Source organism: Schistocerca nitens, chromosome 2 (assembly GCF_023898315.1).
Source record: "Schistocerca nitens isolate TAMUIC-IGC-003100 chromosome 2, iqSchNite1.1, whole genome shotgun sequence".
Classification (NCBI taxonomy): Eukaryota; Metazoa; Arthropoda; class Insecta; order Orthoptera; family Acrididae; genus Schistocerca; species Schistocerca nitens.
In genome coordinates, this window is record NC_064615.1 from 346,744,626 (window position 1) to 346,753,883 (window position 9,258).

Sequence of the window (9,258 nt, forward strand, 5' to 3'; positions counted from 1 at the left end):
TTGAGATGCTGTGATATATTCTCACTTGTGCTGCCACAGGAGTAGCATATGTGTCTGTGTGAGACTCGGGAAACTTGTTTGTTTGACACAGATCATGAAATCAAACTAAACTGAATGTTTCCGATGCTTGTCAACTGTGAATAAGGGCAGGCGACAGTATGAAGAGTACAATGCTAGAGAAATAATTTATTTTTAGATTCGTAACGAGCAGGAAGGTTAAAGTTCAAGTGTCGATCCCGATTTTTGCATGATCATGGGTAACTTTTTGTACGGCAGCAACGGGTTGGTTCTTGGATTGTTAAGGACATAGTGACAGATAAGAAACACTTTTTAATTAGTGATTCCTTATTAATTAATTACTATTTTTGTCTGTTTAATTTGCCTGATGTAGTTCTTATAAACGAATCAGACTAACAAGCGTGAGGCGTGAACTAGGCCACAGTAAAATGCAGTTTCCTGACACGTGCATAACTCCGTATGGAACTTGACCAGACGTAATTAAGTAACGTGGGTTGTTCGTTTTATTTGCTACAAGCTGTTATGTACCGCGATGGTTAACTAATATTTGTAAAGAAAATCATTAGGATTATGCACTTCGGTGGGGTCAGTTGCTGAAATACTGTTTAAAAAAATGTTTATTGAGCTTTTACCGACCAACTTGAACGCTTCTTTAAAAAGAGCATAGCAGGCATTTTACGTAAACGCAATATATTTCAGTTGTTTTCAGTAGACAGTAAGGAAGCTTAGTTTTCTTGTTGGAAAGCTTCCGAACAAATAGTAAAAAGATTCATCGACGTCCGATAAACACGGATGCAAGGAACAAAACTCCAAACCCGTCACAGTTTGCTGTTACGAGCTGTGTTATTCGAGTGTATCCTGTTTAATTGTTCTGTCACTGTCAAATACATATTTAACGAACAATGCAGTGGGGGAATTTTAATCTACTTTTTGATGTTGTTGGGTAATAGAACCTGAGTATTTATGGCTATGCCAATTCCAACGCGGCAGAGGAGAAAGTAATCAGAGGAAGCACCTGTCAGATTTAAACCTCGTGTCTCTGTGAACTGACAGTTAATTGAACATTCATCAGAATCCAATTTCGTGCTGTGTGACTGTCCAAGAAACAAAATCGTACAGCAGGGGCTATAGGAGCACCACTATTGGGCGCCTATTTCCGCCGATGAGATCGTTTTTGAAAAAAACGTGTGAAAGCTCTTTCTTCCGATATAGGTGGTTCGAATGCTACGGTAAAAAGAAAATTTCGTCGCTGCTTTTTGGCCATCTAGCACTGTCGTGCTATAGGGTCCCAACCTCTCGACGGTGTCTCAGGCGTTCAGCAGTACCATGCTGTTGGTTCTGATCCATCCGTTGTACGCCGACGTCGAGCAAGGTGCGTCGATGGTTTGTCAGTAAAGTTGGTTGGACCCCAGCATTCGGATTAGCCTTCTTTCTCACCATTATTAACAACATAATACCACCCTGTATATGCACTCTTCAGTCATCAATTTGACAAGCACTCCACCTACATAACGTCAGCCAGAAAGGCATGCACCAGACGTAAACCACACCAATACATAAATGAAAGCCATTGTTAGTTCTCTACATAACAAAACGTCGTGAGATTCGAGGACCCAGTCGGGTATGGACCAACTTATAATTAGTAAGTAGACTGGACTGAAGCATAACTGACGAAGAGTACATAAGCTACTGGCTCAAGTTACCGATTACACACGCATACTAAGCCGAGAGAACATTTGGGATCTTCTCGGGCAAACGACCAACAGCTGAGCATCAAGGGGACACATCAAGAATTAAAGAAAGGCAGCACGTTTTGTACTATCGCAAAATATGGGAGAGAGTGTCACAGAAATGATACAGGATTTGGGATGGAAATCATTAAAAGAAAGGCGTTTTTCGTTGCGACGGAATCTTCTCACGAAATTCCAATCACTAACTTTCTCCTCCGAATGCGGAAATATTATGTTGACACCGACCTACATAGGGAGGAGCGATCACTGCGATAAAATAAGGGAAATAAGAGCTCGTACGGAAAGATATAGGTGTTCATTCTTTCCGCGCGCTATACGAGATTGGAATAATAGAGAATTGTGAAGGTGGTACAATGAACACTCTGCCACGCACTTAAATGTGATTTGCAGAGTATCTATGTAGATGTAGATGTAGACACTAGATCGGAAATGGAGCAAAATATTGACCGATTAACCGCATTAGACGGATTACCATGATACCTAATACCTGATACCATGAGGATGATTTGGTTGGTAGAACATCTTATACGGAAAAGAAACATTCATCTAAGAAGCTGTCTTCAGCACTTAGTTTGGATCAGTGGAGCTGCAACTCATTTATTCGCCCCTGGGCTATTACGAACTAAAAAGCGTACGAAAAAATACATTTCAGATTCTATATCGAATTCAAATAAATGCATTATCACTTGCTACAAGCCGCTGGATTGGAATTAGTACTTTATTTAGCATCGACCAGTTTCTATCCTTAGCTCAAGTTCCACAACGTAACAACACAGCATAATAAAACATTAGCAACAACTATGAAAGCCTCTACAACCGAACTGTATGGAGCGTTTTAACAAATATACAGTGAGGCTACTCAGAACAGAATGTGTATACTTTCATCTAATAAGTATATGTTAAGTGTCACCTGCCATACTTACGTCTTGAGGATTGTCTTTGTGTGAATTTTTCGGCTTTCTTTTTTCTGGCCACCTGCCGTATCTGTTTTGGTGTTTCTTGTCTACAACGAATAATGCCTGACTACTTTCAGTATGCAGGCCCACATTCTTTATCATTTTATTTTTATTTTTTAGTATGTTGATATTTTTCTTTACATCCAGTTGCTCTCATTTCAATTATTTAAAGTAGTCTTGGATTCGATTTATTATTAATGGGCAGTCCCGCTGATTCATTTTCCTCTTCATCTAATGTGTGTATTAAATCAGCAACATAGCGAATATCTTACCAACCACACAAAACCTTGATATGTTTTAGTGACCTGGGATGGTGGTCGCGTTGTGGTCAGGAGGCGGAGTAAACAGTGAGGTTGAGTGAGGCGTCAGTGACACGGCTCCATCCGTAATAACACTTACTAGGCGAACAGAATTTACAAACTGTAATTGACTTCAGATCCGCAGGTGGCGGCCAGACGCGAGCGCACATAGCGTGCAGGAATGCTGATGCCTCCTCAGTGAGTCGTAATGTCACCAGCGAAGGTCAGTGCCATGACTGCGTGCTGGGCTGGCGATGGTAGCTGGGCGAGGAATGTGCAGACCGTCAGATATACTGTGATGACCCAGGGCGGTTTCCGCTTCAGCACTGTTGATGACAGCACATTATGTACTCAGGTGGAGACTCCGACTGTGATCCAGGATGCCAGTTGTCGTGAGCACTGGACCCTGGTCACCCAGCATGGGTCGATCAAGATTGCAGCAGATGACCACAAGTCGGCAAGGAGGCTACGTGGATGCGTCTGGTCGGCGGGAAGATGGCGATTGACATCACCTGTGAGGATCCAGTGGTAGAGGAGGACTGGCTCCTCACCAGTCTCCTCATCTGCGATGATCCAGTAGGCAGCGGTGGCAGACCATGGCTGTTGTGTGTATCAGGTTGGCTGCCTGCGGTGCTGAAGTCAACAAGCAAGTAGGAAGCTGGCAATCATCAATCACATTATTGTGGTTTCACTGAAACTCAACATACTGCCATTCTCTCTAGCTCTAGTGACACAGATATAACGATACGAGGGTTGTTTTTTAAGTAAGGGCCGTTCGCGCGTATAGTCCCGTAGTTCGCGCAGACGTCGCAACAAACCACCCCGCCACTTGCCGGCATCTTTCCCGTTCACACTGATGCAAGTTGCAGCTCTGTAGCTGATGTGTACGCATCGCTGTGCTACTTTTAAATGTTTACGATTATTGAATCGCCCGCCGCATGTGAGATACGGTCAGTGATACGTTTTTTGACCTCGAGAAGGTTATCAGCTGCAGAAATTCATCGTCAGTTAACAGAAGTTTATGGCTTGAATGCAATGAGTGAAGGTAAAGTGCGTCAATGGGTTAGAGAGTTTAAAAATGGCCGTCAAAACGTCCATGACGAAGGACGGTCAGGCCGGCCCTCTGTGATCACTGATGATTTGGTGGCTCCAGTCGAAACAAAGATTCGTGAGGACAGAAGATTCACAATTTCCACTCTTTCTTTGGAATTTCCACAAGTTTCAAGATCGGTTTTGTACAAAATTGTGTCTGAAAACCTAAACTTTAAGAAACTGTGTTCTCGGTGGGTCCCCAGACTCCTCACAGAGGACCACAAAGGGAAGAGATTTGCCACTTCACTGGACTCATTGGACTTTTTGATTCGTTACGAGGAAGAAGGGGATGACATGTTGAGTCAAATTGTCACTGGAGATGAAACATGGGTATCCCAATCACTCCCGAAAGCAAGCGACAATCGATGGGATGGCGGCACACAACCTCACCCGTCAAGGTCAAAGCCAAACAGACGCTGTCAAAGCGCAAGATTATGGCAGCTGTGTTCTGGGACCGGCGCGGTATTTTGCTAGTGGACTTTATGCGCGAGGAACGACAATCAACTCAGATGCCTACTGTGCAACTCTAAAGAAGCTCCGCAGAACAATTCAAAACAAAATGCGCGGCATGCTGACAAAAGGAGTTTTGCTCCTGCACGATAACGCTCGGCCTCACACCTCTCAAAAGACTCTGGATTTGATTGATTCTTTTGGCTGGGAAGTTTTGGACCATGCACCATACAGCACCGACCTTGCTGCTAGCGATTTTCACCTTTTCCGGTAACTGAAACACCATCTTGGCGGGCAGCGCTTCAATGACGACGATAAAGTGAAAGCGGCCGTGAACTCTTGGCTGTCGGAGCAGGCGGCCGAATTCTTTGAAGAGGGAATTAAAAACTTAGTTGTACGGTATGACAAGTGCTTAAATAAACAAGGCTACTATGTAGAAAAATAGGTAAAAGTGTGTAGAATCAGAAAATAAAAGTTTTTTTTACAAAAGTATTTGTATCTTTATTAAAAATAAAAACGGCCCTTACTTAAAAAAACAACCCTCGTAGCACGACTGAATGTGTTCTTGAGCTGTAAAAGCCTCTATTTAACGTGTTGAGTCTGCATGGAGCCACGGGCACTCCTTGCTTCATTGTGGTAATTTCAGTAATTGCTCAGTTCTTCCTCTCTACGTCTGACAACGCACCAGCGCTTGGCCCGTGAGGTTACACGGTGTTATCTCACAGTGGGGCTGGGTTGTTTGGGGAAGGAGACCAGACAGCGAGGTCATCGGTCTCATCGGATTAGGGAAGGACGGGGAAGGAAGTCGGCCGTGCCCTTTCAAAGGAACCATCTCGGTATTTGCCTGGAGCGATTTAGGGAAATCACGGAAAACCTAAATCAGGATGGCCGGACGCGGGATTGAACCGTCGTCCTCCCGAATGCGAGTCCAGTGTCTAACCACTGCGCCACCTCGCTCGGTTTACCTCACAGTGCCTTCTTAAGCAGTACAGCAGTGCTTGCGTTTCTGTCTGCCCTGTTCCGAGGTCTGTTGCACTGGCAGTGCACCATGTTGACATAACGGTTGAAACAAAAGCCCGGCACTAACTTACTCTGTTCTGAAATTCACCAGTTAGAACTTTAACAAAGTTTTAAGCCTGCCCAATAAGATTATTCTGCTATGCAACAATATTCTGTACGACGACGTCACTTTTTTAGGTTAGAAGAGAATGCAACCATTATCATCCTTCAGTATACTGCTGTGAGATATTGTTTTTTGAGTTCCATTACGGAAATTTAAAGTAAACTTTGCTTCTTTCAATTTTTTGATCGATTTTTTCAGACCCATTCTTACAAAATTATAAATGATTGAAGCGATTTTGCAGGCTGCTGTAGCTGTATTATTTGATATATTGACACAGGACTTTGTACACTCATGAAAAACTCAAACTTTTTTAATATATTATAAGTGCTCAATACCTGCCCCCCTATTGATTCTTCAGATATCATGTCGATAATCTAGTTCTTCCTATATTCGGCGCAGCATGTCGCTATTAATCTGTCCAAAAGTACTGTTGATGCGAGCTCACAGTCCTGGTAGGTATGTTGGTAGAGGAGGCATTAATACTGAACCTTTCTCATGACCCTACGCAAAGCAATCACATGGAGTTAGGTCGGGAGACCGAGGAGGCCATGTTATGATTTGTTGATCATCAACCCCACCACGACTGGTCACACTGGTTTCCCAGTTACCTTTTTACGAATTTGCGAACATCATGACAGAAGTGGGGTGGAGCACCATGCTGTTGGTAGATGAAGTCAACACTGCCAATCTCCAGTTGTGGCATGAGCCAGTTTTCCAATAGGTCCAGAGACGCATGTCCTGTAAATGTCTTTTGCAGGAGATAAAGGGACCGTAAATTTTAGACTCTGTGACTGCACCGAATACATCAATTTTTTGGTTAATCTCGATTATGCTGTATCATAGTGTGGGGATTCCCTGTCACACAGATTTGCACATTGTAACTGTTCACTGTGCCATTCACAAAACAATGATGAGCTTCTCACAAAACCGATCCTCTTCCATAATCTGTTGCAACTGTGCCGAAAATTCAAAGTGTCTAACTTCGTCTTCAGCAATCAACGCTTGTAGCAATTGAAAGCGGTAAGACTTCAGCTCCAGTCGTTTCTTTAAGGTATTTTAAGCGGACGGTTGTAATACGTTCAGCATTCTGTTTTTCTCTGTTCGTCGACTTCTGACGGCTATCAACAAAACTCGCTCGCACGCGGTACACCGTTTCTTCATTCATTGCAGACCGACTCGTTGATTTCCCCTTGCAGAAGAATCCTCAAGCTTTCATCTGTGCAAACCATAGCCGAATGCAGATGGCTGTTGTGGTGTCACCGCCAGACACCACACTTGCTAGGTGGTAGCCTTTAAATCGGCCGCGGTCCATTAGTATACGTCGGACCCGCGTGTCGCCACTGTCAGTAATTGCAGACCGAGCGCCACCACACGGCAGGTCTAGAGAGACGTCCTGGCACTCGCCCCAGTTGTACAGCCGACTTAGCCGGAGATGGATCACTGACGAATACGCTCTCATTTGCCGAGACGATAGTTAGCATAGCCTTCAGCTACATTTGCTACGACCTAGCAAGGCGCCGTATTCAATTGATATTGAGATTTATTAATGTATCATCAAGAGCGATGTTCTACAAATGTGGATTAAAGTTAAGTATTCCAGAAGCTACGTACTTTTCATTATAGCATTCATTACGTATCCTGTTTCAGACCTCACGCCAGCCTGCGTGAGTTTAAGCGCGTGCCTTTCGGCTTCCTCTCATTTTGTCTCGGCTGTCTAGTCTAGACACAACAGCTGTTGGTTGATCTTTGTTGAACTTCCTTGTAAAAGCAGTGGCTGCCCGTAGGTACACATTCTGGATGTTCACAAATTTTTAAATTCAGAAAGTATGAGAGTGCAAAGTTAACAGTATCTGCTGTAAAACAGTTTTGCTTATCAGCATATTTATACAACTTCAGCCGCTGTCAGTAATAATAATAACAATAATAATATGCATAACTTTTCTGAAAAAAGGAATTATTGGTAGTGTGGAATTTTGTAGTTTTGTACATAATTAAGTACTGTTTATGGCAAGGACGCTGTAATGTTTAAGCTTTCGCTACTCTCAGTTCCGCAGTTTTGTGTAAGTGTGGGTTTTCGTGCTTCCTTTTCCGGGAAAATGTACAAGATCCCTAATTCATGTATTAGTTAACAAATTAACTTCTGGGCTGAAAAATCGGGCATTCTTACGTTGCTCCAACAGAACAACTTACGTTTATTATACACTTCTTTGCTAAATTTTCATTTGTTGTCACGCTTATTTGATTTCGTCACTTTTTCAGACAACTGGTCTTGTATGGGAGGCCCTACTTCCTTTGCGGCTAACTTTTCTTGATAATTCTCTTTTCTGTTAGAGCTCAATGCAGACTCATCAGAGTTCATGTTGGCACTGAGCAGGAAAGCCGATTCCCGCACAGTAGACAACCAACTCCACACACAAACTGCCGTTTGCGGAAATTATTAAATTCAAGCAGTACTATCTACCAAGAAGGTCACTTGACGAGACTACAAATGAAACGCTGAGACCCGTGAGGACCAAAAGCGCACCGCCTTCGACTTCACATTTAAGTGAGTATCAGAGGAACCATTCTGATAGCTTTTCGTGAATGTTCCTGTATACAAAGCGGGCCTAGAGCACAGACAAACCTGAGCCACCATAAGATCAACAGATCAGAAACACGAATAAACGCTACACCGCCACAACCGACGATGATGTATCTTTATCGTTCTCAGCGCTTCTACTGGATTACTGTATGATGAAATTCAAAATTTAGTATACTATGTATCATTCAGAGTCCCACAAAACACGTTTTTCTGTCAATATAACTACAACATTGATGTCCGAGCTAATTGTACTACACTCCTGGAAATGGAAAAAAGAACACATTGACACCGGTGTGTCAGACCTACCATACTTGCTCCGGACACTGCGAGAGGGCTGTACAAGCAATGATCACACGCACGGCACAGCGGACACACCAGGACCCGCGGTTTGGCCGTCGAATGGCGCTAGCTGCGCAGCATTTGTGCACCGCCGCCATCAGTGTCAGCCAGTTTGCCGTGGCATACGGAGCTCCATCGCAGTCTTTAACACTGGTAGCATGCCGCGACAGCGTGGACGTGAACCGTATGTGCAGTTGACGGACTTTGAGCGAGGGCGTATAGTGGGCATGCGGGAGGCCGGGTGGACGTACCGCCGAATTGCTCAACACGTGGGGCGTGAGGTCTCCACAGTACATCGATGTTGTCGCCAGTGGTCGGCGGAAGGTGCACGTGCCCGTCGACCTGGGACCGGACCGCAGCGACGCACGGATGCACGCCAAGACCGTAGGATCCTACGCAGTGCCGTAGGGGACCGCACCGCCACTTCCCAGCAAATTAGGGACACTGTTGCTCCTGGGGTATCGGCGAGGACCATTCGCAACCGTCTCCATGAAGCTGGGCTACGGTCCCGCACACCGTTAGGCCGTCTTCCGCTCACGCCCCAACATCGTGCAGCCCGCCTCCAGTGGTGTCGCGACAGGCGTGAATGGAGGGACGAATGGAGACGTGTCGTCTTCAGCGATGAGAGTCGCTTCTGCCTTGGTGCCAA